Raw genomic sequence first — 27991 nt, forward strand, 5'->3', positions numbered from 1 at the left:
TTGTTTAGATGTTGACGTAAGCCCAAAACTGAAAAATAAAATTTTTTTTGATGACCAATGAAATTTGAATATGGAAAGGTATTTTAGATGAAAGTATGAATTATTTTTAAGATATTGTCAGGTGTAATAATGGCATGGTGGTTGTTATTTAAAAATCTTTGTAAGTTAGAGATGAAGACTGAAGCAGTTGTGAGTGAAATGACAAGATATCTGAGATTTACTTTAAAATGCTCCAGAAATTAAGTATACTGGGTGGGTCTTAAAAGAAATGAAGGTACTCAGTGGTAGAGCATCGGCCTGGCGTGCAGAAGTCCCGGGTTCGATTCCCGGCCAGGGCACACAGGAGAAGCGCCCATCTGCTTCTCCACCCCTCCCCCTCTCCTTCCTCTCTGTCTCTCTCTTCCCCTCCCGCAGCGAGGCTCCATTGGAGCAAAGATGGCCCGGGCGCTGGGGATGGCTCCTTGGCCTCTGCCCCAGGCGATAGAGTGGCTCTGGTCGCAACAGAGCGACGCCCCGGAGGGGCAGAGCATCGCCCCCTGGTGGGCAGAGCGTCGCCCCTGGTAGGTGTGCCGGGTGGATCCCGGTCGGGCACATGCGGGAGTCTGTCTGACTGTCTCTCCCGGTTTCCAGCTTCAGAAAAATACAAAAAAAATAAAAGAAATGAAGGTAAAAAGGCAAAATGTTGGTTTATCGGGGGAGGGAGGGGGAGTACATGCAGTTTGTTACACTATTCAATTTTTGTATAAGGTTGAAATTATTTATTTATTTATTTGAGAGAGAGAGAGAGAGAGAGAAATTGATTTGTTGTTCCACTAATTTATACATTCATTGGTTGACTCTTGCATGTGCCCTGAGTGGGGATCAAACCCGCAACCTTGGTGTATTAGGAAAACACTCTAAGACACTAAGCTACCCAGCCAGGGCTAAGGGTGAAATTTTTTGACAGATTAACTTTTCTTAACCAATATTTTGTCTGTGATCTATAAGATGATTACTTTTAGATTAGAGGTTTAACCACCTTGGATAATTAAGTGTTTGATGAGAAAGGTGTGATACCAGTGAGCCTAATCAACTTCAGGAAATTGATAATGATCTCTTTATATAAAATCTATATATTGCTATAAAAATTCTGGTAAATTGTTAGTATATATGTTAGAAAAATTACCTTTTTTATAATAAGGCTCCCTCACCTTTGTTTCCACTAGGAAAACAGTGGGAACATTAGTTGTCCTTGTGTTTCAGTTTTCAATGTTATGGTCATAAAAACCTAGACTTGAGAGTCAAGCGGACCAGAGAATTAATCTGGTGGTCCCTGCCTCCCATAGTTGGATATTTCTCAGGGAGGTATAAAGTATCTTGTTCAAAGTCAGTTCTACTTGCTTTTACAGAAGTGGAAGCAAGATTGGAACCCTTCAAAAACCAGTACCCTTTCTGACTCTATCATACTACCTCAATCTCGCCCTTGCAAATTCTCATTAACAATCCCTCTCTGGGGATCAAAGCCACTTTCTAAATCCAGACCAGTGACTGCATGTCAGATGTTCCTTCCAAGTACTGTGGCCCCAAATTATTTTTTCTTTTATTGAACACCATTTCCAAGTTGTGTGATAAGTCCCAGAAGTGATCATTTTTAACTCTGTTCCTGTTAATGCTCTGCAGCGGGTTTGCAGCATGTTCCTCCTCTGACTTTCATCGCCTTTCTGTCAGGGACAGGTCAATACACTCAAATGACAAACTAGGCAGACAGGAGTATACACTTGGCTGAGGGACTCCACCAGGACCATCAGCCACTTCTCTTAGTGCCTTGGGAAAGTGCTGTTGTAGTCTGAGATGAAATCCAAACAGCATGTTTGAAATGGGGACATTTTTCTATTTAGCACTTGTAGCCAAAGAAGCAGATGGTCACTTCTGTGTGCCCTGACTGGGAATCAAACCTGGGACTTTCACATGTTGCACCAACACTCTATGACTGTACCAATTGGCCAGAGTCATATATATATATATATATATATATATATATATATATATATATATATATATTTTTTTTTTTTTTTTTTTTTTTTTTTTTTTTACTTTATTGATTTTAGAGAAAGAGGAAGGGAGAGAGAGAAAGACAGGAACATAGATCTGTCCCTGTATGTGCCCTGAGTGGAAAAGAAACTGGCAGCCTTTGTGCTTAAGCAGAGCTATCTGGTCAGGGCACCCAGTCTTTTCAAGAGTTCTATAAAGAGCATACTTCGGGATCCTAAAAACATTGTTATACAAATAGCTAGAAAACAGAAATAGAGCTAGAGGACTCTGCCCTGTTGGTGTGGCCGTGGGGAGATAATCAGTCCACTAGGATTGTTCCTCTCTCTCCCCCCTGCTCACTGCTCAGGACTCTGGATTCTCTTGTCTGTTGGATGCCCAAGAAATACAGATTTCATGTATTGATTTAGCAATTCTCCTGACCTTACTGACCTCCTAATTTGTACAAGATGAGGGGGATAGGGAGAGAAAACATTGAGTCTGTCACCACCCCCACCCCTTTTTTTGAGGGAGGCGGTAGGAGTACAGAGACAGAAAAGTATACAAATGCCTAATCTAAGTGCTTTGGGAAGAGATGGCATGGGACCTGCCTCCCACTGGGGGCCCCTGAAAATCACTTTGGATGAAGATCTGACTACGTAGTGTATCATACAGTGCCTGGAGGAAGAGCTGAGAGCACATGCCAGGCCACAGGTAAACAACAGTGCAATTATTAAAACATAGCTAATTGAGCTGTGTCCAAGGTGTACTTAATCCTGGGAATTTGAAAAACTCATTTCATCTTTTCCCTCTTTTTCTCAAATTCTTCTATAAGGCATCTACTTGACTCAGAACTCAAGAATCCTGTAGTGGGGTCTGATTGGACTTACTTTGTTTCCATTGTAGGTTCCCACAGAGAAGTTGTGAAAGTCTCTCCTCTGTCTCAGCTTCTTAAGAATTGGATTTGTTGTTAATGCAGGGAGGTTTGTTTTTCCCTGGGCCTTCAAACAAAGCATGATCTAACTTCGCTGTGGGGAGGCGGGGTTGGTAACTCCTCTAGCTAGCCCTCCAACCAGTGAAGCATCCGTTTCTCTGGGCTTCATTCATGGACATGTGGTTTGTCCCATGGTCCAAAGCTGCTTGTGGACTTCTAGTTGGTAGTGGTCATAGAAAGGGCCTGTTTCCCCTGGGGTTTGGGAGAAGCATCATCAATAAGCTACAGTTAGGCCCACTTAGATGCCCATATCCAAAATGAGACGAGAAGGAGGGGACGGCCCGCAGGAGCCAGCAGAAGAGGAAGAGGAAGAGAATGAGGAGTAGGAAGTGCACAGGGACCTTTGGAGGTCACCCAGGGACTTCTCTCGTGAGCCAGCATCCAACCTGGCAGTCCGTAGACAGGGCCTTTTACTTTGTTCAGGAAACTCTAGACATTTGTGGTTTCTAACATTCACTGTGCTGTGTGCCAACCCACAGAGCCAATTCTGCAAGCAACCGGGGCTGCCGACACATGACCCATATTTCTCACAAATCCCACTATTCAATGGACTTTCTATTCTTCAATTATACCGAAAAGAGAGCCTCTAGTGGGTAATAATCCCTCTTTGCTAATACTTTGTAGTTGGGTTCCAAACCAAGAGCTTTCCTCTATCACAGCTTGAGCGTGTTATTTTTATTTTAGAGCCAGCCACAGTGAACGGGGAGGAGAGCCTCGGCCTCCTGTGGTGGTGGTCAATGGATCTCTCCTGTCTGCCTCCTTCCTTTTTGACCCGGTGCCTCCTCTGGTTTGGCTTGCCTGGGAAGACAGAGCTACCTGCCCAGACGCTCTCCTCCAACATGCACTGTGTGGTCTGGCTTAGTTGTTTACTTTTCAAATCAGATACTCAAATAGCATATGTGGTAAAAATCTTTTAAGTTAGGGTCCAAGTGCTTGGTTTGTAAGGAATCTTGAAAAAAAGGAAGAAATTCTCTCTTTCACAAGTCTGATTATTATTGTTAAAAAAAAAAAAGAAAGAAAGAAAGAAAAACGTTTCAGGGATCAGTGATTAAAAGATTTCTTTTAAAGCCATACCTGTTTTATGGAGTCTGCTCACTTGGCGTCATCACTTTTTATATATATGTGCTACCCCTGCTGCTAGAGTGTAGACACCTCGAAGGCAAGACTGGTGTCTGTGTACTTCTCGTACTGTCTTCTAATGAAAGGAAGCCGAAGGGGATGCACATCGCCTTTGGGACTCTGGTTCTGCACCTGCCGTTTTCCCAGCCTGTGTGATCGGGGAACTCCATCCCGGCCTCGTTTTCACTCATCCGCAAAGGAAGTAAGTGGGACGAGATGAGCCCCAAGGTCTCTCTCCTTTCCTAACAATGATGCTAAGAGTCCACCAGATCTTGAATTGGAAAAACTGGAGTTATTTTCAGTCTTTATCCTTCATTTTTTTTTCCCTGTTCCTACATCTCAAAAATAAATCACTTACATTTCTCCAGTTTGGTAGAGGGTATTGATTTTACCTCTATGATAAATCTAAAAGAATGCTGAATGAGATGTTAGCGTAAATCATGAATATAACCATTAAGTGTTAAGTTCCTTAAGGGAACTAGTCTTCAATCAGCCAGAATGGCTTAATTTATTTCCTTTTATATTAAAAGACTTGGCCCTGGCCGGTTGGCTCAGTGGTAGAGCGTCGGCCTGGCGTGCAGAAGTCTCGGGTTCGATTCCCGGCCAGGGCACACAGAAGAAGCACCCATCTGCTTCTCCACCCCTCCCCCTCTCCTTCCTCTCTGTCTCTCTCTTCCCCTCCCGCAACTGAGGCTCCATTGGAGCAAAGATGGCCCGGGCGCTGGGGATGGCTCCTTGGCCTCTGCCCCAGGCGCTGGAGTGGCTCTGGTCGCAACAGAGCATCGCCCCCTGGTGGGCAGAGCGTCGCCCCCTGGTGGGCGTGCCGGGTGGATCCCAGTCGGGCACATGCGGGAGTCTGTTGGACTGTCTCTCCCGGTTTCCAGCTTCAGAAAAATACAAAAGAAAAAAAAAAAAAAAGAAAAAGAAAAAAAAATAAATTAAAAGACTTGCAAAAACTGAACAAGCAAGAGGGTCCCAGAAAAGGTGAGATATTATTGCTGTGGTCTGCAGTCCCTGTGCCCAAAATACATGTAGCATGATGACAGGTATGTGTGTCTGTGGCTGAGGTTGGAGGGCGCTCTTCTTTAGTTCACGTGAGTAAAATCTTATTGAAATTAACATCCAGGGGGGTAGAAAAGGCAGAGACAGTAGAAGATTGACTTCCACTGTAGAAGGATTTGGGAAGGGGGTGAGGGGATCATACTTATACACTGGCTCTGAATGTCAGTTATTCTATCATTTTCTTGTCGAGTGCTTACTATACTGCTCACCAAAATTAGGGGATATTTTGGCTTCATATTCATTTTGAAATACCCCCTAATGTTTGTGAGCAGTACATATACCAGACATTCTTCAAGGTGCTATTGTTTGCTAGTTACACTGTAAGTGTGGATGCTGCCTCTTTTCCTTCTACATCTCCCTGGTGTTTGAATCCTTGGAAGCACTAAGTAGGTGATCTTAAAGCCATTGGCCTCTAAATGCTGTTGATCATGCCTGTGGTCTCTTCCACCTGCTCCCGGGAAAGAGCTTGCTAGCCCCAAAGAGCTAATACAAAGCTGTGTAATCATACACCCAGCTGAGCTTTCAAGAAATGTTTTTCTCATCCTCAGAAATAGGAAATTTTTAAAAAGCATAAATGTTGCCATGAATTGGGTACATTTCATCCTCATGATTTTCTTCCTTTACAATTTCAATTCATTCAGTAAATATTAATTTATGAGTCCATATTCTATGACAAGCACTAGGCAGGACATTAGAGATGTAATAAGTATATATTAAACAAGCTTATTTTATGTTGCTTCTATAACAAATTACTACAAATTGGGGATATAAAACAACACAAATTTATTATCTTAATATTCTGGGGATCCGAAGTTCTAAATCAGTGTCACTGGGCCCAAATCAGGGTGCTAGCGGGCCTGGTTCCTTCCAGAGGCTCTAGGGGGAAGTCGCTTCCTGATGTTTCCAGCATTAGAGCCACCTGCGTTCCTCACCTCATGGCTCCTTTCTCCATCTTCAAAGCCAGCAACAGAGCATCTTCCACTCTCTTTCTCTGTCTTTCTGCTTTCATAGTCATCACCTTCTGTGTCTTTGACCCTCTTGCCTGCCTCTTATAGGGACTCTTTGGATTACATGGAGCCCGCCAGGATAGTTCAGAATAACATCCCCATCTCAGAATCCTTAACTTAATCACATCTGCACAGTCCCTTTTGCCATAAAAAACGACATAGTCACAGGTACCAGAGGTTAGGATGTGGACACTCTGGTGGCGGGGGGCGAGGGGGGAGAATAGACCATTTTTAGCCCATTGCAACAAAGTACAAAGCATTTCTAATCTCAAAATGCTGAGCTCCCAGTTGCCTAGCGTGGAAAAAATGGGGGAGGTGTTTTCTTTGTTTGCTTGCTTGACTGCTTGTTGGTTTTTGATGCTTTATCCCAGCCGTATTGTTTCAGTGCAAATAAATCTATAAAATATAATATGGAAAAAACCCGCCTGTTCAATTCAAATTATGTCAAGGTGAAAAATAAATCTTCCTCTTATAAAACTCTACATTGAAAACAGGACATTAACTATACCATCAAACAGTTTAGGGCAGTGGTCCCCCACCCCCCAAGCTGTGGACCGGTACTGGTCCACAGAGAAAGAATAAATAACTTACATTATTTTCGTTTTACTTATATTTAAATCTGAACGATGTTTTATTTTTTAAAAATGACCAGATTCCCTCTGTTACATCTGTCTAAGACTCACTCTTGACGCTTGTCTCGGTCCCGTGATACATTTATCCATCCCACCCTAAAGGCCGGTCTGTGAAAATATTTTCTGACATTAAGCCGGTCCATGGCCCAAAAAAGGTTGGGGACCACTGGTTTAAGGTATCTGTCAAAACTGTGACATTATCCATATTTCAGTATGAAAAGACTGTAATCTATATTTGCAAAAGGAAGAACTAAGTCTTCTCTGTCCTTAGCCTGTGAGAAACTTCAGTCATAAAAGTCTTTATTCAACAGCTCCTTTGAGTAAAATGATAGACATTCTAAACCCCACCTACCCACGGATGCAGCTTTCGTGAGAGGAAGAACAGGTGTTTGGCTACAAAGGTTGGGAGTCTCTTGGTAGAATTCATGCTCTTACTGAGATTTTAATTGTCCCTAAAGTTCTTTGTAGCTTTGAGAGTTCATACACGAAAAATGATGGCCTAGGATATCTGAAACATGAATTATAACATTAGGTAAATAAGAGAACTAACTGGGAGAGGGAGAAATCTGGCAAAAACAGCAAGAAATAGAATATTAGAGGCAAAAAAAAAAAAGAAAAAAGGAAGGATGGATGGAAGGAAAGAAAGGAGGGAAGGAAGGGAGGGAGGGAGGAAGGGAGGGAGGAAGGAAGGAAGGAAGGAAGGAAGGAAGGAAGGAAGGAAGGAAGGAAGGAAGGAAGGAAGGAAGGAAAGGGGGAAGAAGGTAGCTAAAACAGGGCCTCAGAGGCAGATACAATCAGTCTTTCACCTTGAAAGTCTCCAAAAAAGGAGTCTCATGAAAAATCCAGGGCCTTGGAGGTATTATCAAGGAGCCAACTTCTGCCTCTATCACCACCTAGGAGTAATGTGGCTGTGGGCAGGCTACTTAATATTTCTGAGCTTCCTTTGTAAAATGAGGATAAAAATCCAGTAGCCCCCACCCAATCCATGGTTTTGTTTTCTGCGGTTTCAGGGACCCGAGGTCATTCACAGTCCAAAAATATGAAATGAAAAAATTCTAGAAATAAACAACACATCATTCTGAGTAGTGTGATGAATTCTCGATTATCAGATCAACTGTCACAGTATCGAGCGCTTGCATTCAAGTAACCCTTATTTCACCTAATATTGGCCCCAAAGTGTGAGAATTAGTGATGCTGGCAATTCAGATATGCCAAAGAGAAGCCATGAAGTGCTACCTTTAAGTGAAAAGGTGGGTATTATATAGGATAAAACATAATGTGTGTGTGTGTGTGTGTGTGTGTATACTTTGGTACTATCCACAGTTCTAAGCATACACAGGGGATCTTAGAACATAACCCCCTCAGATGAGGGGGGACTGTTTTACTTGGCTGAATAAATAAGATCGTGTGGGTTCAAGTGCCTGCTGTCTCAGTGCCTGGCTGGTCACTGTGCAGTCAGTAATGACAATCATTTTGTGATGAGAGTGAACATGCCACCCCTCCTCCCATTTAAAGCTGCTGTTGATAGTCACTTTGGCCAAACAGAAGATGCTGTTTTGTAAGGTATACTTATGACTTGCCACATGTCCTGGGCATGTTCAAATGCACAGGTGCACACTCTCTCAGAGGATGACCCGGTATCTATGATTCACACGTGGCAGCCAATTTTCCAAGCAAATTCAAGCACTGTAACAAGGGTTTGGGCTTTGCCCGATCCATTGGGATTTGTCTGAAGGCTCGTAGGTCATTTCCCCCTGGGAAGCTAAAAAAAATTCACTTTCAAAGTGGTTGGTAATCTGTAGAAATGAAAGCCCTCCGTGTAACAGCTCGGGTAAAAAAAAAAAATCCAGTGTCACTCAGATCATGCTTACTGGCTGACCTCTGGTGATTATGAAGCGAACTCTGTTGTTGGAATCCTATGTGAGCATCAAAGTCTGTCGTCACTTTTATTGGCAGGTGTCACGGGCTCAGTCAGCAAGAGGGCAGGATGGGAGAGTACTGCGGGGCCAGTCGGAGCGACAGCAGAGGAAAAGAGAGCAAGAGGCGGCAGTGAGAATTTAGATTTTTCTAAAAATGGAACAATTTGTGTAGTGGGAAATAATTAAAACTCATAGCCATGTGGTTTGTGTTAAATGCTAAGTGTTTCAAAGACGGTTAACTGTGTTCTGTGTACTCGGTGAAAATGGGATTCTCTAGCAACTTAATTGAGTGGAGGGGGGAAAACATGGGAGGGATTAGTTTTCTAGAAGGAAAATGAAAATGAGAAAAAAAATGTCATTTTACTTGTCTCCTCTATGGGGGATTTTGAGAGGCTTTATCATCTTGGCTTTTCTGGAAGGACTCATATGCAAATCATCAAATTTCGAGATTAGCAGGGAAATTTGCAGTAGCCAGTCTGAACTCCCATCTGTTCCCAGGGTCCTCACCAGTTTATGCACAAAACCTGGAGTAGAGGGTCTTTACTTCTTCATTTCTATTCAACGCAGCCCATTCTAGTTTTGAGACAGTCTAGTTTTTAGAAAGTTCTGTCCATTAAGCAGGAGATGTGTCCCTGTACAGTCTCTACCCATCAGCACTAGTTATACCTTTCATGGACTATTAATTATCTTTAGTCATTTTACAGTTGGAAAGACCAGAGCTAAGATGGCTAAGTAACTTGCACATTTTTTTTTTACAGCTGCACATGGCAGAACGAGGATTTGAATCCAGGTCTGCCTCATTGCAAATCTCTCGTTCTCCCCATATGTTACCCAGCCTTTCATTCTGGGTAAGAGAAAAGCACCCTGCAATCATGCACAGGCACAAGGCATACAGACCTAGAGAGAGCTGTGCTCAGAGGAGGGAGGGATGCATTGGTGAGTGCAGTGATAGAGCCAGGCAAAAGGAAACCCTCTCTGATCGGAGCTACACTTCCTGAACTCAGGCCGAGTGGTTATCTCCATGTAGCTCACATCTCGCTATTGACCGATTTCCACCTGGTGACATGCTTAATGGCCCATGAAATCCTAGCCCGCAGAACTCAGGTTGGATATTTATGGTTCCCCACATAAACCTAAAGTGGATTATAAATTTATCTCTCTCAGAGTTATGTTGGCCAAAATGGCTGTTCAAAACTCTGAAAGGGATAGTCAACTTTATGGACATGTCGTACCAAGTTTCAAAAAGACCAGGGTGGGAGGAGGAAGCAGAAAACTGCAGTTCCCAGAAGCCTCCTGGAGTGGAAGCCTTCTCGTGCACTCAAGAGTATTGGTGTTACAGGGCAAGGAGGGAAATGGAGGAGGTACACACCCTTTTTGTACCATACAAAAGTTGCATATTTCATATAACCAAAATCTATTACATTATAATGGGCAAAGGGAAGTTATTCAGCCCAGCTGGAAGTTTCTCTAAGCGCTAGAGTAAGCCAAGTAGGTATTTATTTGCTAATAGGCATATATGTAGTAGGCAATTCCTAACTAGGACTAGCTGGCTTGTGAAGACTTGTTGCTGAAGCATGGATGCACTTTCCTACCACCCCCAGCAGCAAGCAGCCTGTGGTGTTCGTGTGAGCTGAGGTGTGTGCACCCTGCAGCCGGGGCCCTCCTGGAGACGGCAGCTTTTTCATCTCTTGCTTCTCCAATGAGAACTTGTACCATCTGCAGGATGTGAATTAAATTTCACCAGCAAGTTCCACCATGCAGATTTTATTTTATTTTTTAATTTTTTAATTTTATTTTATTTATTCATTTTAGAGAGGAGAGAGAGAGGGAGAGAGAGAGACAGAGAGAGAGAGAGAGAGAGAGAGAAAGGAGAGAGAGACAGGGGGCAGGAGCTGGAAGCATCAACTCCCATATGTGCCTTGACCAGGCAAGCCCAGGGTTTCAAACCGGCGACCTCAGCATTTCCAGGTCGACGCTTTATCCACTGCGCCACCACAGGTCAGGCCCACCATGCAGATTTTAAAAGGGAACTGCTGCAGATTTCCATGAAAAGATGGGGACGTAGTAACAATGACCAAAGTGGTAACATTTCCTGCCTCATGTCCACTCTCCAGTCAAAGCTCTTTAGCATTCTTCTCCAGGAGTTTCTCTCTCTTCCCACCAATAATAACACGGGTTGTTAGGAAGGATGTAGTTAGGAGCAGACGTGACATGTGGGAAAGAGCTCAGGCATTAGAGGCAGGACGACCCAGGTTTGCCTCTTAGATTTTCTGTATGTTTGTTGGAGACTTCATCTCTAAGCCTCAGTTTTCTAATACATTAATTGGGGGTTAAAAAAAAAACCAATCACATACTGACCAAAATGTTGTTCTGAGCATGAATGACACTAAGAATTGAAAAGTAATGGGTTTGTAAAACAAAAATATTGTTTGCGAGGGGCTGGCATAGTTTGTCCTTTCTTCTGGAAGATAATTTGCTTGAAAAATTCAACTGCGCACCAAATCCTCCTCCCCAGGGACCAACAGAAAATTGCAAGCTCCTTCTGAGCGTAAACCTTCACTAGGGCTCCACAAATAGTCCCTCATCCCTGTCTCCGGATTTCATCCACAAGAAGAGGCATTCTCTTCCCAGACATGTTCACACCACGAGAAAGCTTTCTCGCCCTCTCTCTGTGGAATTTCTGTCTCCGGTCCTTGAGATACCCTCCCCTCAAGGACAGAGTGGTGGTTTGGAAACAAATTCTAATGTGAGCCCTTCCCCTCCCCCAAGCTGGGGAAGGAATTTTCAGGCCTCCTTTTCTGCAGGTACTTTGTGAGTAACCTTAAGTTGGAATGCCCTCCTGAGGTCGATGTATAAAAGCCAGCAGCATAAATAGGAACTCAGGCTTTAGTAAGCATAAATGTTCTCAAACAACTTCAATAGAAAAGGCTTGTTTGATCCTCTCTAAACTTCCTGAAACCAAGCTGAATATTTGTTTGTTTTGCGGTAGCTCAACATTTTTTTGTTGTTGTTGTTCAGGCCTTGTCGTGCATGGCTGTTGGTTTCTCAGTTTAAAAGGAAAGTGCTTTTTCTCAGTAATGATGCTCGTGTTCTGAACTCGGCGATACCCACTTCTAAAGGCCATCTCATCATAAAGATAAAGTTCTGCTAACTCTTGGGACCCAACAGATAAAGGATGTGGCCGGTTACCATGACTCGTGTTTACCTCCCCAAGTCATTTGGTACACACACCAAAAAGTGTGTGAACAGAAACTTTCTAGATTTCTTTGCACATTGAAGATTTGATCCCACAAGGGGAAAATGTCAACATAAATGACTATGCAAAAATGACAAAAAAGCATTTTGACCTTTCAGTTGCCAAAGAAACAAAGGTCAGGTTAAGGTGAGCCTGCTTTTCCATTGTTTTTTTTTTTGGGGGGGGGAGATATTTTTTTAGAGGAACCTATTGGTAATTTACATTATTGTTTATTATTTTAATATTCATGGAACTTCAATTCCATGGATGTCCCAGCCCAAAATAGACAGAAAGCCCAAGAACAACACGTGGAGAAAATGCTTGGGGGAAAGCAAGGTATCGTTTGCAGAAGACAGCAATGAAGGTGAGCCCTTGAATTTGGCCTCCTTTCTGGTAGATGTGTATCAACACCATAAAACCAGTGTATGATGCCGAGCTAACTGACGAGTCCAAAGACAGAATGTTCTGAAACTGGAAGAGCCAAGAAGTGCATGTCAGGGCTGAGGTGCTTGGCAGAGTTTTCAGATACACGTAGAATGTTTTTCTATACCTTGTCTCCCAAATGCTAAGCTTCCCAGGGTTCTTGTGTCTCGGGGCCCCTCAGAGTGTGGGAGAGAGCGCTCATGGTCACGACAGCAGTGGTCAGATCTCCTCTCTGTGGCCTGTGAACGCAGGGGAAATTGCCATGTGTCAGATGCAAGAATCTTATATGCCATGGATTTCTTTTTTTCCTGGAAGCAACTGGAAACCAACTTAGTGACACTTAAGTCCTTCACCTGCTGCGTTACTGCGGCCAGTGGGTGTGAGCCAGAGTGGTACCAAGAAGGGACCTCATTTGAACAGCCGCGAGAGTTATGGGCTCTGGCTTGGAATGGAATGTTATATACTATGTTCAGAGTCATGGCAACTTGAACTTGGCAGCCGTATCTGCTTCTGAGATTACAACTGCTTCACGGCCAAATGCACCTGTGACGAGAGTTGACCTCGGAGTGGGATGTAGATTGAGAAACCTCTCTTTTATAAGCTAACGATTCATTTGAACTCCTTTAACAGCTGGATGGTTCGGTAGCAGTTTAAGTGGTGGAATTACCTGGCACGGCTTTCCATCTCCATATATTGAATAAAGGATACATATGGATTCATTAAAAGCTTCCCTCCCCCTCCCCCCAAATAAGAGGGGATGCTTAAAACGAAAAGGATATTTCCATAGTGTCTTTCGTTTCCATCATCAAAGTGTGTAAAATTAACTTCATTTGAAACTGAGAGCCCTCCATGAGGTATAATAATAAGTTCTCTTTGCAAAAGGGCTATTTTTCAGAGGGTTATTAAGACCCTATTTCATGATAGGCATGTTTCAACATATTTATGCTTCTCAGAAACAGGCTGCATTTGCTTTCATGTTTTGTGATTCGCTGGTTTCTCCTTTTAATCCGTAGCATGTGGTATTTTTCTATAAAAGGGCTTCTATAGAAAATTTTATTCTAGGCATGAGGTAGGCCAGTAATAATGCTTTGGTTGGGGGTGGGGGATACTATATATTCAACTTTTCCAATAGCCACGTATCCAAAGAAAATGATCTATGGGGCACCCAAGGTTACAGTTCCAAAAATTCTTTTTGCATTTTCTTCAAGTGAATTTTAAATGAAGCTGAGAAATAGTGAGTTAACAATGCATCCAATATCGATGTAATTAGGATTTATTTTATATTCTGTTAACACCAACCTTCTTTACTATGTTTGTATATAGTCGAAGGAGCATGTGGTTTACTGCATATCCAATGTCTCAGTTATCCCCACCTTCTTCGGGACTGTATTTGGAAGGCTGTGTCTCAGTAGCATACACATGAGATACCGTCATGCTTCCAAAAGCGGCTCCCCTCTCCCCTCCTCCTCCCTCAGTTGGCCTTATGTGAAGTTAGCCAATCAAAGTCAACATTACATCTTCCCCTTTGGACTGTGTTCTCCCTCCTCCTTATATAAGTCTTGGTGGCCCCACATCTTTCCACAGCCACCACCACACCTGGCCGGGCAACCTGCAATAGTGCCTGGCTCTTCCTCCTCCTCACCTGATTCCTGTGTCTGACCCAACCGCCTCCAGGGCGTGATGCCAGGGAACAGCGGCGGCAGGATGGGGGTCCAGAGGAGGCTCTATGCCTGTAAGGGGCATCTGCCTGTATCCCTCTCTCAACAATCAACATAGCACACGGCGTTGGTTTGGGATATAAGGCATTGGACTCTTTTTTTTTTTTTCTTTCTGAACAGTTTTAGTCTTTGACTATCCCTAGCCCAGGGCCAGCCTCTATGATTAAAAAACAACAACAAAAAGGTAACAAGGCAGTAAATGAGTCCACTGTTTTGGTTGGTTTCTCTGTCTTTTTACCTTCCCACTCTTGCGTCAGGGTCAGTTGTCCTCTTGCTCACTTCTACAGCCAACAACAGCAACGGAGCCACCGCCTACGGCAGTGATGGAAACACAAGTCACTGTGCTGGGGACTCTGGGTGCTTAGCGGAGAGGTGGGTATCTGCGCAGCCAGACAGAGTTGTGGTGTCATTTGTGCAAGGCTTCACAGGTCCCTGTGTTTTCTGGCTCAGGGAACCAGCGCCTATGGGTTTGCCCACCAACTTCTTTGTACTATTCCTGAACCTTGTTTCTGAGTGTGGTTTGGGAGTACAGGCGCTGAGAGAAAAGTTTAAGGCCTCCTAACACATCTGAGCATAAAGGAATCAAAAAGTCCTTAGAGTCAAGGAAACTGAGGCCTAGAAGTAGCAAGCTATGCACCAAAAGTTAGCAACAAGAGCTACAGAATGTACTAGAATTGGTTGGTGGTCCATTTCCCAATCAATACCAAATGAGCCATTTTAGAATGAAAATAGTTCAGTGGGTTTTTTTGTTTGTTTGTTTGTTTGTTTGTTTGCTACACTCGTCTTCCAGGTCATAAACACTTCCTACTATAGGTGACTGAGCCCAAAAATAAACATGGTGAGAAAATCCTTTGCGTGCATGAAGCCCTTTATAAGTTCTCCCTCCTTCTCAATCCTTAATTAAGCCCTACAGCCACCCTGTAAAGCCAGTCATTACCACTGTGTGAGGAAACGGAGTCCCACAGGAGTATGTGACTTGCCCAAGCATACGAGCCAGACAGGCTGGGCAGGGTGAGACTTCCCAGTTTCTGATGCCCACGCCCCATGTGCAATGCAGCCTTGTCACCCTGGGTCTTGGCGCGGGGAATAAATAAACAAACCATGATTGTATTGCTTTTACTTCTGGGGAGCAATGGGTTCTTATTCAAAATAGGAACAAGGGGTAAGACAAATAGCATCTAACAGCAAAGCTATAGGGGGACAGTGTGCCACCATTCAGGGCCATGGAATTCTGCCCTTTCCAAAGCTATGTGTCCACTTCTAAGTTTCCCTTTATTACTCACATACCCAGGTGTTATGCAGCAAAGGTGCCATATGTTTTACTGGGCAGTGGGGACCCAAAAGTGGTACTATGAGGTCTGCTTTGTTGTATTCAGGTTCAATCCCATGTAATACCCTGTGATATGTGCTGTAATAAAGATATATATAGGGCACTGACCAGTTGGCTCAGTGGTAGAGCGTCAGCCCAGCGTGTGGATGTCCAGGGTTCAATTTCTGGTCAGGGCACACAGAAGAAGCACCCATCTGCTTCTCCACCCCTCCCCCGCTTGCCCCACTCTCTCTCTCTCTCTCCCCCCCCCTCCCCTGCAGTCATGGCTCAATTGGAGAGAGTTGGCCCCAGGTGCTGAGGATGGCTCCATGGCCTCCACCTCAGGCACTAAGAAGAGCTCGGTTGCTCAGCAATGCCCCAGATGGGCAGAGCATCGCCCCCTAGTGGACTTGGCAAGTAGATCCTGGTCAGGGTGCATGCGGCAGTCTGTCTCTGCCTCCCCTTCTCTCACTGAATAATAATAATAAAAAGATATATATATATATATATATATATATATATATATATAGAGAGAGAGAGAGAGAGAGAGAGAGAGATGGAAGTTGAAAAGAGGAAATTTACCTTCCTATGGGGTCAGGGAAGGCTCCACAGATAAAGTAACATTTCAATAGAATAGAAAATGATGAATAGGAGTTTACTAGTTGGAAACGGGAAAAGAGCATTTGGGCGACTATCTGTAAGGGTTTGATAAATTATGACTTCAGAATCTACCCCCATATTCAAATTGTGCTCCCTGTGACCTACAGAGTAACTGAAACAATAGGCTCAGCTCTCAATACTGATGTCAAATTATCTCTCTCTGCCCTCTGAGATGTCTCTCAATCAACTTTTTCCAGAGCACATGGAAGGCCAAGGCCTTGGCAGGTTTTCTGAGAGTTCTGAGGTTTGATAACATAAGGGGGAAGTACCAGGGGCTGTGTTTTCCATCACTCCTGCTGTTGAACTTCTGCTTTTCACTGATTCATTTCAGTTTATCTGACGTCTTATATATAGTAGTGACATGTCCATAAATGTGTGTGTATATACATGTATATTCATATTAATACATGTATATGTACATGTCCTATATATGCACAGAAGTATATATGAAGTACACACACATGTGTCATACGTACATGCACGTGTTTGCACATACATAAGTACATATCTATACTTGTATATGATATCCACCCCTTACTTGATTTTTAAAAAAATCTATTTCACTGGAGATTTTACTAGGATGGGGAGAAGAGGATGTGCAGCAAACAGTGGATCTGTCTCATAGAAAAACAAACAACTTCCCTGGATCCTTAGCGACCTTGTTGGATCCGTTCAGCAGCTAAACCACTGTAGCTTGTTTTCATTTTAGCCAGTTCGTTACATGTCCTTGTGTCTTCCTCCTTTGTCCTTTTTCCCCACTCCCATCCCTCTTCTCTCTCCCTCTCACTCTGAGAGCCCTAGTTATCTCTCTCTTCTCCCTCCCTCTCCTCTCCCCTCCTTCACCCAGCTCAGTTTAGTTGCTTCTTGATCTTTATCGCCCATATCTTCAAGGTCATAACTTACCATGGAATTTTCCTAAGCCAAAACCATTCTTTTCCTAAGAGAAATTTTGGTATTACAATGGTTCAGTTTCCAATTTTCCGTGACTCACCATATCTCTGCGCATAGGATGGTCCCTGGTATTAAGTGAGCAATCAATATTATCTGTTCTAGGAATTAATCAATTACATAGTACTTTTAAAGTGCCTGTTTATCCTGGTGTTTGACTTTACTAGAATTCTGCCCTGAATGCTAAATAAAACCAGTCTCATAAGACATCTTACTCAGAGAGGCCCCGTGCCTGCCGCTGCATGGCGTGCCCACCGCTCACTGAAGCCAGGCTGTGTAAAGACTCTGAAGGCCAGTTTGTAAGCCCAGCAGCTGACTGGTCAGGCTGACAGAAAGGCCAGAGGTGGGCAGACACACTCCTGCTATAGAACAGGGTTTGCCTCTTGGGAAAGAGAAAGAAAGAAGCATGGGAACGGGAAGGAGACAACACAACACCCATCTCTCAAAAAGAATTCAAGTAGCAGTTGTGAAATCTCGGGCACAAGAGATGCATTTACCAAGTCTCTGCATTATTCTGTGTTTTAAATATTTTATAGTTGAAAAAAGTTCTTATAATTGTTAAAAAAAAAAAAAAGGAGAGAGAATGAGAATCTCACTTCAAAGATGCCAGTGGACCCGCTGGCATCTTTGAAAATGCAGTGGCCCCGCTGATAAAGAGACCCACCAAACTGTGATGCTCTTCTGAGAAGAATGTGGGGGCCCTCAGCACCACAGCAGGAAGCGGCTCCCAGTGGACAGTGTGAGCCAAACACCTCCAGCTTCACCAGAAATCTCTGTTGTCTCTTACCACTCTTATGTCAGTGAATCGTTAAAGCGTGTGGTAAAGCACCATTCTCTGCAAATCTCCACTTCTTTAAAAAGCTTGCTGGAGTGATCTGGTCTCCCTCACCCCCCCTGTCCAGGGAATATGATAAAGGGCTGCAAAAAATTCTCTCAAATTAATCACATCCTCAAGTCATTTTCTTTAAAAAAACAAAAACACAAAAAAAACTTTTTTTATTTAATGATTTTGAAAGAGAGAGGAAGAAAGAGAAAGAGAGAGACAGGAAGACAGGAACATCCATCTAATTCTGTACGTGTCCTGACTGGGGATTAAACCGGCAGCTTCTGCACTTCAGGACGAAATTTCAACCAACTGGGCTATCCAGCCATAGCTCATGGAAATAATATTTTAAAATGAATTATTAAAAAAAAAAAACAAATCCCTCTGGCTTCCAGGGCTATTCTAGCAACTTCCTGGGAAGGTGAGAGAGATACTCAGACGTTCCCACAGCCACTTTGGTTACTAATAAGTCTCAGAGAAGCGACAGTCACAAGGTTCGGTCCAAGTTGCCACATACTGTCCTGAACCTTCCTTCTTGGTTTATTTATTTATTTTCTCTCATTCTATAACAGCCAGCAAATGATTTCACACCTTTTTGTTTAGCTGCTAAAAGCGACACAATACCTCCCCTCAGGGCTGCCTCTGTGGGTTCCAAAAATAAAATGGGCTCATTTTCATGCTAAACATGTAAAGGCTCATAGGGATTCTAATGAAAAGCAGAGGAAGGGACAAAGGAGAAAAAGAGGGGTCAGGCCAGGGGCTGTCGCTGAGGAGGGTAACCAGCCACCCCTGCTAAAAGGAATAGGTTAAAAAAAAAAAAGCCAGTTCTTAGGCTACAGATTAAAAGGTGATCTAATTGAACCCTTCAGCTCTCCAAATTGTCTTCCAGCCCTGAACCCGAGCGTTATTCTTGGAACACAAACTGGTGTTCAGCAGGAAGCACAGTAGCCTGCTTCAGCCTTTCAGATAAGAGTAGGAAAGAGCCAGTACCTTGCTTCCAGGTCAGAATATAAAACCATGGGTCTACAAGATTCTAGGATAACTTCTGAAATTCGAAGCTTCCTGACCCTAACTCATTAGCCATAGCGGACTCATCATTCTGAACACGTTAAGTATCAGAAAGAACGCTGTGTGATGCAAGTCACAGCAGTCCTCGGCCCTGCGCGTCTGTCTAGAACGCACGGACTGACTTCCACAAGAGCTTGCCACAAGTGCACATGCTGCCCACCCGCAGTAAGAGGGATCCCGGCAGGGCCCTGCAGGCTCCAGGTGTGCCGGCCAGAAATCCAGTGCCGGCCTCTGTTCCCTGCATTTCCAACCAGGTCTTGGCTTAGGTAGGAGGCCAGACTATGGGAGATTCCCTCCATTGACTGAGCCAAAGTCCGCCTCCCTGGAGCTTTTCTACTCATCCGTTCTAGATTTGTCCCATGGCAGGTGCCACACGGAATCTGTCTTTTCATGAGAAACTTTCCAATATTTGACAGTAACTCTGAGCCTGCACAGACACCCTGCCCTGTCGGGTAGGTTTCCCATTTTCTTCTCCCAACACGGATGCCAATTCCTTCCCTAGGATGTGATCCAGTTTACAGCGTGTTCCTCTTACAGCTCAGCCCAGGGGTGGTCTGACCTGCACAGAGCACAGTGGAATAAAGAACATGCTATTCGTGCAGGCTGCACTTACCTGAGCCATTGTGCCGCGGACTCATCTTCCTTTCCAGGATCTGAAGAAAGGCTGTGCTAAGCCAACGGTAAATAGGCTCGCTCAGACAATCTGAATGCTACTTATAGAAACACAATTTTTAAATAAGTTTAAAACGATCGCTTTACATACAAATACTGGACATGCAAACGGGAAGTCCTTATTCTTTTTCATTAAAGTGATACCCTAAGTGCCTCCACTTGGCAAATCTGGGGCGAATTACTCTGTGGAGGGTTCGAACATTTTCTAACTGCATTTCTTTAACATTATTCTGGGATTCGGGCTTTCTGTGCAAGGAATCAGAAAATCTTTAGAAATGGAAAGGACAGAGAAAGATGTTCAAATCCAGTCACAGACGTTTAGGAAGATATTATTCCTTCTTTGTACATATTCATTGAGAATTCATTCACTGAATGCTTTCTGAGTGCCTACTCTACGTGGTTCTAGGCTTATTCAGAGGTGAAAAATATAGTCCCCTTCTTTCATGGAGTTTATATTCCCATGGGGTAAACAGAGAAGCTAAATGTAAAATAAGTTCATGTAGTGATAAATACTGTAAAGAAAATAAAACAGGCCTGTGATAGAGACTAGGTCAGGAAAGATGGCTTTTAGGAGGGAACATTTGATCTGACTGTTAAGAAAGTTTCGATCACAGCAGAGCATGGAAGAAACTTCTTCCAAGCTATGGACTCAGCAAATGCAAAGGCCCCGAGGTAGAAATAAACTTGGTGTGTTCTGGGAAGTAAAACTAGGCCAGCTTAGCTAGAAAATAATAGAAGAAGAAAGTGATAGCAGATGAAGTCAAAGAGGAAAGAGGTAGGCAGGGGAGGGATTGATTGCGTAGAGCCCCAAAGACTGTGTGAGGAGTTTGAATTATTTTATTTTATTTTTTGTATTTTTCCGAAGCTGGAAACGGGGAGGCAGTCAGACAGACAAACTCCCGCATGCGCCCGACCAGGATCCACCCGGCATGCCCACCAGGGGGCACTGCTCTGCCCATCTGGGGCGTCGCTCTGCTGCAATCAGAGCCATTCTAGTGCCTGAGGTAGAGGCCACAGAGCCATCCTCAGCGCCAGGGCCAACTTTGCTCCAATGGAGCCTTGGCTGCGGGAAGGGAAGAGAGAGACAGAGAGGAAGGAGAGGGGGAGGGGTGGAGAAGCAGATGGGCGCTTCTCCTGTGTGCCCTGGTCGGGAATTGAACCCGGGACTCCTGCACGCCAGGCCAACGTTCTACCACTGAGCCAACCGGCCAGGGCAGGAGTTTGAATTTTATTCTAAGTGCAGTCAGAAGCCACTGGAATGTTTTAGATGGGGGGGGGGGCATGATTTTAAAATGTTCTCTCTGCCAATGTGCAGAGATGGGTTGTACAGGGTTTAAAAATGGAAGGAGGGAAAGGAATTAGAAAGCTGTTACAATGGCCTAGTCGTTGTGCTGGCCTGGAAGTGATGGAAATAGAAGTGCATAAATTCTGAATCTACTTTGAAAATAGAATCAACAGGACTCCTACGAGGGAGACAACTGAGGTCCAAGGCAACTTAAATGACTTGCCTAAAAGGGAAGAAGGAGACCAACAAACGCTGGGCACTTAGTATGCATGTACTGTAATCCTAATATTAAGCCTGATAACACTGTGAGGGAGATATTATTTTACCAGTGCTTTTACACATAAGATTCCAGACTTACGCATTTTGTTTTGAACCCCCAAAGATGCTTTCCAGATGTTTATATTGCCATATTCTTAATTGAATGCTTTGCATGACCATATCCAATTGGGCACCTATACCTTCTCGTATTGCTTTCTAATGTTCCTAGAATTCATTTTCTAAAAAATGAAGACTGAAGACATTTTTGGGAGGTGGGAAGGGGAGCCCAGAGAAATTTAGTAATTTACTCCAAATTAAACAGTGCCAGATTAAGCTGGATTTAAACTCAGGATTATTTGACACTGTCTAGCCTAGTCTCTCCCCACTATATCACCTTGTTTTCCAAAGTGTGGTAAAGAAGGAACCCTGAGCAGAGACTCCAGTGGGAGGGCTCCTTTGACACCCCCATTCCATCCTGCCCCTTCCCTGGCTCCTCACAACCAGAGTCGGAATCAGCCCCTTTCTGTGTAGTATAACTACCAGGATGGGAGCCCCTGTGCCTGCCTCCCCTCCCTAAGACCTGTAGCTGGAAATTGCTTGTGCAACCCGATGACAACTTATCTATATTTAGCAGAAAAAGTGGTGGCGAGAATCTGTCCGACTCAATTTTTTTATGGCTTCAGTGTTTGGAATCTCACAGACTCCTGAAAGGCACATTGGCCCTGACAGTATGTGAGTGGAAGGAGGCTTCCTCCACCTCACAGGGTTATCTACCCAATGGAAGCCTCATTCCAAGAAATTCCGTGGACACCCACTGAAGAGTGGAGACTTTGCATGCTCGGTATTTTCCCCCCAAACCCCAACACCAAGAGCTGCTGGTAACTGTGGGCACTTTGATGGCTTTTAAGTGTTATTTTGAGATGAGAAAACAAGCACGAAGGGTTTAAGGGGGAAATGGACTATTAGCCAATTGTTTATGCGTTTAAGTGATATATACGGCGCTTGATTTTTATATCTTTTCAATGTGGCATGGAAAAGAAATACAAAGTGCTGCTTATGGTTTAAGAACAAAGATAAACTTGCTTGGGGTGGGGGTGGGTGGATGAAAAAATGCAGCAGGTATTCTCAAGTGCTTACTACGACAAAATCATTGCCACGGAGGCTGACTATACGTGTACTTAAGTGACTAATTTGAGGCTGAGGCACAGTTTAGCTTTTCTCAAGGCAGACCAAACCAGATATAGTATATTGTCCGTGACTCTGACCCTCATCACTGTTGGTCAGCCAGAGAGAATTATCTACTAATGAAAAACAGAACAATTAAGAAGAGTTCAGAAAAGAGGAAAGTAAAGACGATTAAAGAAAAATGGCGATCTTTAAGACAGTAAAATAATGCCATTTGTATCACAAAAAGAAGGGAATTTACAGGGGGAAAGGAACTGTAGCCTGGGAGTACTTACTTATAATCCTTTACTTTTTTTTTTTTCTTTAAGATTTTGCTTATTGATTTTAGAGGGAGAAGAGAGAGAGAACGGGTGGGGGGAATGGGAAGCATCAACTCTTAGCTGCTTCTCATAGGTGCCTTGACAGGTTAAGCCCCGGGTTTCCAACCGATGACCTCAGTGCTCCAGGTTGACTCCCCATCCACTGCGCCACCACAAGTCAGGCGTCCTTTACTTTTTAACTTGCAAGATGTATCAGTGCTTGGTCATCAAGGGAAAAAAAGGTATTGGAAAACAATTCCTATTTGCTTTACAAATAGCAATTTTAAAAGGTAGTTTGTTCATAGCTTCTTTCAGTCCCCAACCTCATTTTGAGTTTAAATCTTATTCAGAGGGAAAAGCACTTGGTTTAGAAATGGCCAGTCTCATTTTCACAAAATCTCTTCTAATGAGATGAGTTTTAGCGTCACTGTGTCTATTAAAGAAAAGAAGTGAAGAAATAGAATATCCATGCCTGACTGGTGATGATACAGTAGTAGCTAGAGAGTCAACTTGGGACACTGAGGTCCCAGGTTCAAAACCCCAAGGTCACTGGCTTGAGCATAGGCTCACCACCTTGAGCGCAGGTTTGCTGGCTTGAGCCCAAAGGTTGCTGGCTTGATGACCAAGGTCACTGGCTTGAGCCCAAGGTTGTTGGCATGGGCAAGGGGTCACAGGCTCGGCTGGAGCCCCCTGGTCAAGGCATGTATGAGAAAGCAATCAGTGAACAACTAAAGTGCCACAACTAGAGTTGATACTTCTCATCTCTCTCCCTTTCTGTCTGTCTCTGTCTTTGTTTCTTTCTCTTTCTTTCTCTCTCAAAGGAAGGAAGGAAGAAAGGGAGGGAGGGGCAGAGGGAAGGAAGGAAGGAAGGAAAACAAAGAAGGAAGGAAAACAAAGAAGGAAGGAAGAAAAGAAGAAAGGATGAAAGAAGGAGAGAGAGAGAAAGAAAGAGAGAAAGAAAGAAATAGAAAGTCCATGTTTTGTACTATTCTACTTCTTGAGACAACAGCTTTTAATACTGTATCCCAGAAGTTAATTAACAGACCATTGTTACAGGTGGAAAAGCTTTTGTACAATTTGGGGGAAAAATGAAAATACAATTAAATTTTTAAAAAGTCACATATAGCCCTATCATCCTAAAATATTCACTGTTAACAAGCCTTAAAAACAAGACAAATTATTTGGCACATACCTTGTATAACCCCAACAAGGGCCATTTTAATTCAGGCTTTCTCTCATTTTTCATTTTGTGACAGTTTCTGGCAATTTTCTACAGATACATGGGGTGATATCTTTACTGACGCCCTAGAAGCCCAAGCAGAGATGATCTTTCAATATTAAATGTCTTTACCTCCTCATCGGAAATTTTCTTTTCTTGAGATGAACAAAAAGATACCTAATTCTTTTTTGTATTCCTATTCCTACCACTACCAAGAAACCCAAAAGGCCTTTCTGGTTTTCTGTGTCAGAGCCTGAACTCCACCCTTCACAGACACAAGACAGCTAACACTGGATTGTTTTGCACCTAAGACCTGAAACTCTAAAGGCAGCGTTCTCATTCTCCAGTAATTTTAGGCAGCCTGCTTTGTATGCCATCTCAGCCACTTTTTATGGGAAAGAATCAGTATAAGTGCTAAAAGAACATCTTTTAAAAAAAGAAGAAGGATTTGACATGGAAAAACTACTGATAAAAAATAGGCAAAGAGATCAGTGAAACAGAGAAAAAAACCTAAAACATAATCTTGCATATGTAAGAATAGTCTTGAATATCTATACATAGAATATGTATAAAAGCTGTGGTAGAAAGCAGTTTAATAAGTGGGACTGTGACCATTGTTAGCTTATCAGGAAAAAAATTTTTTTTTTCTCATACGATATAACAAATTAAATACTAGATAGGTTAAAGACATTTAACTTTTAAAAACTAACAGGACATATTTCTGCATATTTAATTTAGATGGGTAAAGATATTCTATACTTTGCAGCAATGGAAGAAATAGTAAAAGGTTGAAATATAGAGAAATATAAAATTTTGATATGTTAAAAATAATCAAACAAAATCAGAGGACAAAAAGAAAACTGGTAAGATGAGTTTTTTTCCAAAATTGAGACACAGAAAGTTAGTAACCTTAATTTTTAAAGTGTTACTATAAATCAAGGAGCATATGGACAGAGGTCATGAACTGACCATCTAATAAGAGAAAATACAAAGAGCTAATGATACAGTCAACTATTTTCAGCCTCACCAGTGAATGCAAAGTGAAATAACAGGGACCTAGCAAAATAGCAGAGATTTTTAAATGAAAGTAATCAGTGCAGCCCAGAGCGTCAGGAAGACATTCATATTCTGTGATAATATAAATCGGTACACCCTTCCTGGTAATGTGTATTAAAGCCCTGAAACATGACGACGCTCTTTGATCTGGTAATTCTACTTTCACATAATACACACACGTACAGATTTTTGTTTAAGTATTCCCCAAATGTTCAATAATAGGAAATTTACTAATAAATGATAGTTAAGTCACATAATAGAAAATTATGCTGCTATTAAAATAATATTGAAAGAATTCATGACGGCATGAGAAAATATTTTTGATGGACTGAACAAAAACATAATATGTGAAATTCTGTGTACAGAACGATCTCAGTTATGTGAAGATTTTTTTAAAAGCATAGGAAAAAATACTGGAACCATTTCTAGATGTTAATGGTGATTGCTTTTGACTCGTAAGACAGTAAGATTTGGTAAGGTATTATGTACTTCTTTTAACTTCTTTCTAAATTCCAAATTTTCTACAATGTATATGTATTATTTTTAGAACCTTAAAAAAAAAAGGAAAATTGAAATTTAAGCCATTCAGAGTATGCCACCCACAAATATGCCACTCAAGCATAAGGGTTATTTTAAGCGAAGGTGATTGAGAAAAAGCAAACACAGGACAAACGCTCTGGCTTTCCCCTTTCTACCAGGAACAGCAGGAGGATTCCCAGCCATCGGACACACTCTAGACCAGGGGTCCCCAAACTTTTTACACAGGGGGCCAGTTCACTGTCCCTCAGACCAGTTGGAGGGCCAGACTATAAAAAAAAACTATGAACAAATCCCTATGCACACTGCACATATCTTATTTTAAAGTAAAAAAACAAAATGGGAACAAATACAATATTTAAAATAAACAACAAGTAAATTTAAATCAACAAACTTACCAGTATTTCAATGGGAACTATGGGCCTGCTTTTGGCTAATGAGATAGTCAATGTGCTCCTCTCACTGACCACCATTGAAAGAGGTGCCCCTTCCAGAAGTGCAGCAGGGGCCGGATAAATGGCCTCAAGGGGCTGCATGCAACCCATGGGCTGTAGTTTGGGGACCCCTGCTCTAGACTCTTTATCAGCCCAGAAACTGAACGGGAAGAATCTATGTAACAAATCTTGCTGAAACAATCTTGACTTCCATGAGTTTCCCCCATACATTTACTTTCCCACAGTTTGCTTCCCTTGGAAGCCTAAAACAAGCCACTTCTCTACAAATATATTGCTCTTTGCTAAGATGCTATAGAAGCCCAAGTTCTGACCATTCCTTTGAGTTACTCATCACTGAGTATTCCGTGTGTTACATGCTGGATGAGTTAAGAAACAGTTTTTCTCCTGTTAATCTGTCTTTCGTCCATCTAATAATTGGCAGGACCCCAGCAATGAACAAACCTAAGATGGGTAGAGGAAAAAAAATTTCCTCCCCTACAAACAACTATGATAATTTTTTATAAAATGGTAGGTGTTCTTTTCATTCAGCAATCTCAGATTGCACTGTACTTGAAGGTAGGAATAATTAGATACTTCTAAACCCATAGAGGTACCACTCACAGCTGTGAGTCTGTTTACTCAAAAGTGAAGACTGGTAGGTGATTTAGGGGGGCAGCTACTTTCCCATCTTCTCCTTCCTCAAGGTTTCACTTCCCCTTCTCTTTCCTCCTTTCTCCTCTAACTTGATTCATGTAAAAGCCAGAGAATATGAGCACCACATCCCTTCCCCTTTCCAAGAGTGGTGAGAGAGGCTTGTTTTCATCTGTCCTTCCAAGCCTGGGAAGCGAACCCCGAAAAGGGGAAGACAGGTTTCCTGTCGGGTAAAGAGGAACGGTGAGGAGTTGGACAAGCTTCTCAGACCCTCATCCTTGTACATGGCTTCCTGCTATGCACGGAACACTCTCCCTCAAGGAGTTCATTGGAGAAACAGACAGAGGGAATGTTTAACCGAAAAATACGATTTTGGTGTTTCAAATGGCAAGTCTTGGGATGCCAAACCCCATGATCACTATCTCTACCACCACCACAACCACCAGGGAAACCAGATATGCAGATAAAGGAACTGAAAATTCAATCCATCATACCCGAAGTTGACTTGGGCAAAGGATGGAGGATGAACAGGCTCGGGTTAGTTCTCCAGCCAAGTCCAAAGTGAAAGGGTTTTTTGTTTTGTTTTGTTTCTAGGTAACATTTAAAGCGAACTGAAGTGTATATTTTGTCCAATGCATTTACCCTAACAATTTAAGCACGTTTCTGTTTCTAAGGAAATGCAGGGCCCAAGTCTCTGATTCATTTCTGTGATGCCACATAGCATCCTTGAATAAAAGGATCTCTGTCCAAGAATGTTTTTAAAATGTCTTTCAAATGTGTTCTTTTCCCTTTAAATCTTGTAGTTAAATTCTGATTGTAAACATAATATTTTAACTCAATAAAAGGAAACGTAATTAAAAGCTGAGTACAGAGATTTTGAATGTCTGGGAAGAAACACCTTGTTAATGATTACAACTTCCCACCGTGTACTCACTGTATTATTAATTGTGACTATTTTTTTTCTTTATCCCTAGAGCCCAGGAACTAGGAGATGTTGCTCTCTCTCTCTCATCTGGTTTTCTGTGGATTCAGTGCTCGATTTTCCTCCCCTCTCTCCCAACAAAAATCTAAGTTATTCTATCTAGTCAGACTGAAACACATAATTCAGCAATATGCCACCCTCACCCTTAGGTTTCATGTTCTTTCCACTGAAAATAAGTAAAAATAGTACATTATCCTCAAACTCGGTGGTTAGGAAGAGAAATATATGGAAGAATGTAAGAGAACAGCTCTCCTTACATTGTAATTGGAGGGCCACAGCTATTTGCATTCTTCCACTTGCCCTGAGGCGGCACCCCCTGTGCAGAGTCATGGTGGTGTCAGCTTGGCCCAGGTGACAGAAACCATTACAGAGAAGAAGCAGAGGGCCAGGCTGTACTCCTGCACTCGTGGGTTTCATTAGCTTACTTGTTGTGTAAGAGGCAAAGGGTGTCTGGAGGGCTCTGGCCTCGCTAACCAAAATGTTAATGGC

General features: G+C 42.8%; 1 protein-coding gene and 1 long non-coding RNA gene across 2 annotated transcripts in view; one reads left to right on the forward strand and one right to left on the reverse strand.

The window, feature by feature from the left end:
• Positions 1-27991, forward strand: part of RORA (RAR related orphan receptor A) — a 773250-nt gene that overhangs the window by 599028 nt on the left and 146231 nt on the right. The window lies entirely within an intron of this gene.
• Positions 6030-27081, reverse strand: LOC136377268 (uncharacterized). The gene is made up of 6 exons (XR_010746270.1): positions 27015-27081; positions 23816-23928; positions 19538-19634; positions 14355-14428; positions 12526-12637; positions 6030-6585 (listed from the first exon to the last, which is right to left on the reverse strand). It is a non-coding gene; the product is annotated as an uncharacterized lncRNA (long non-coding RNA).

The sequence above is a fragment of the Saccopteryx leptura genome, chromosome 6, assembly GCF_036850995.1.
Source record: "Saccopteryx leptura isolate mSacLep1 chromosome 6, mSacLep1_pri_phased_curated, whole genome shotgun sequence".
Lineage (NCBI taxonomy): Eukaryota > Metazoa > Chordata > Mammalia > Chiroptera > Emballonuridae > Saccopteryx > Saccopteryx leptura.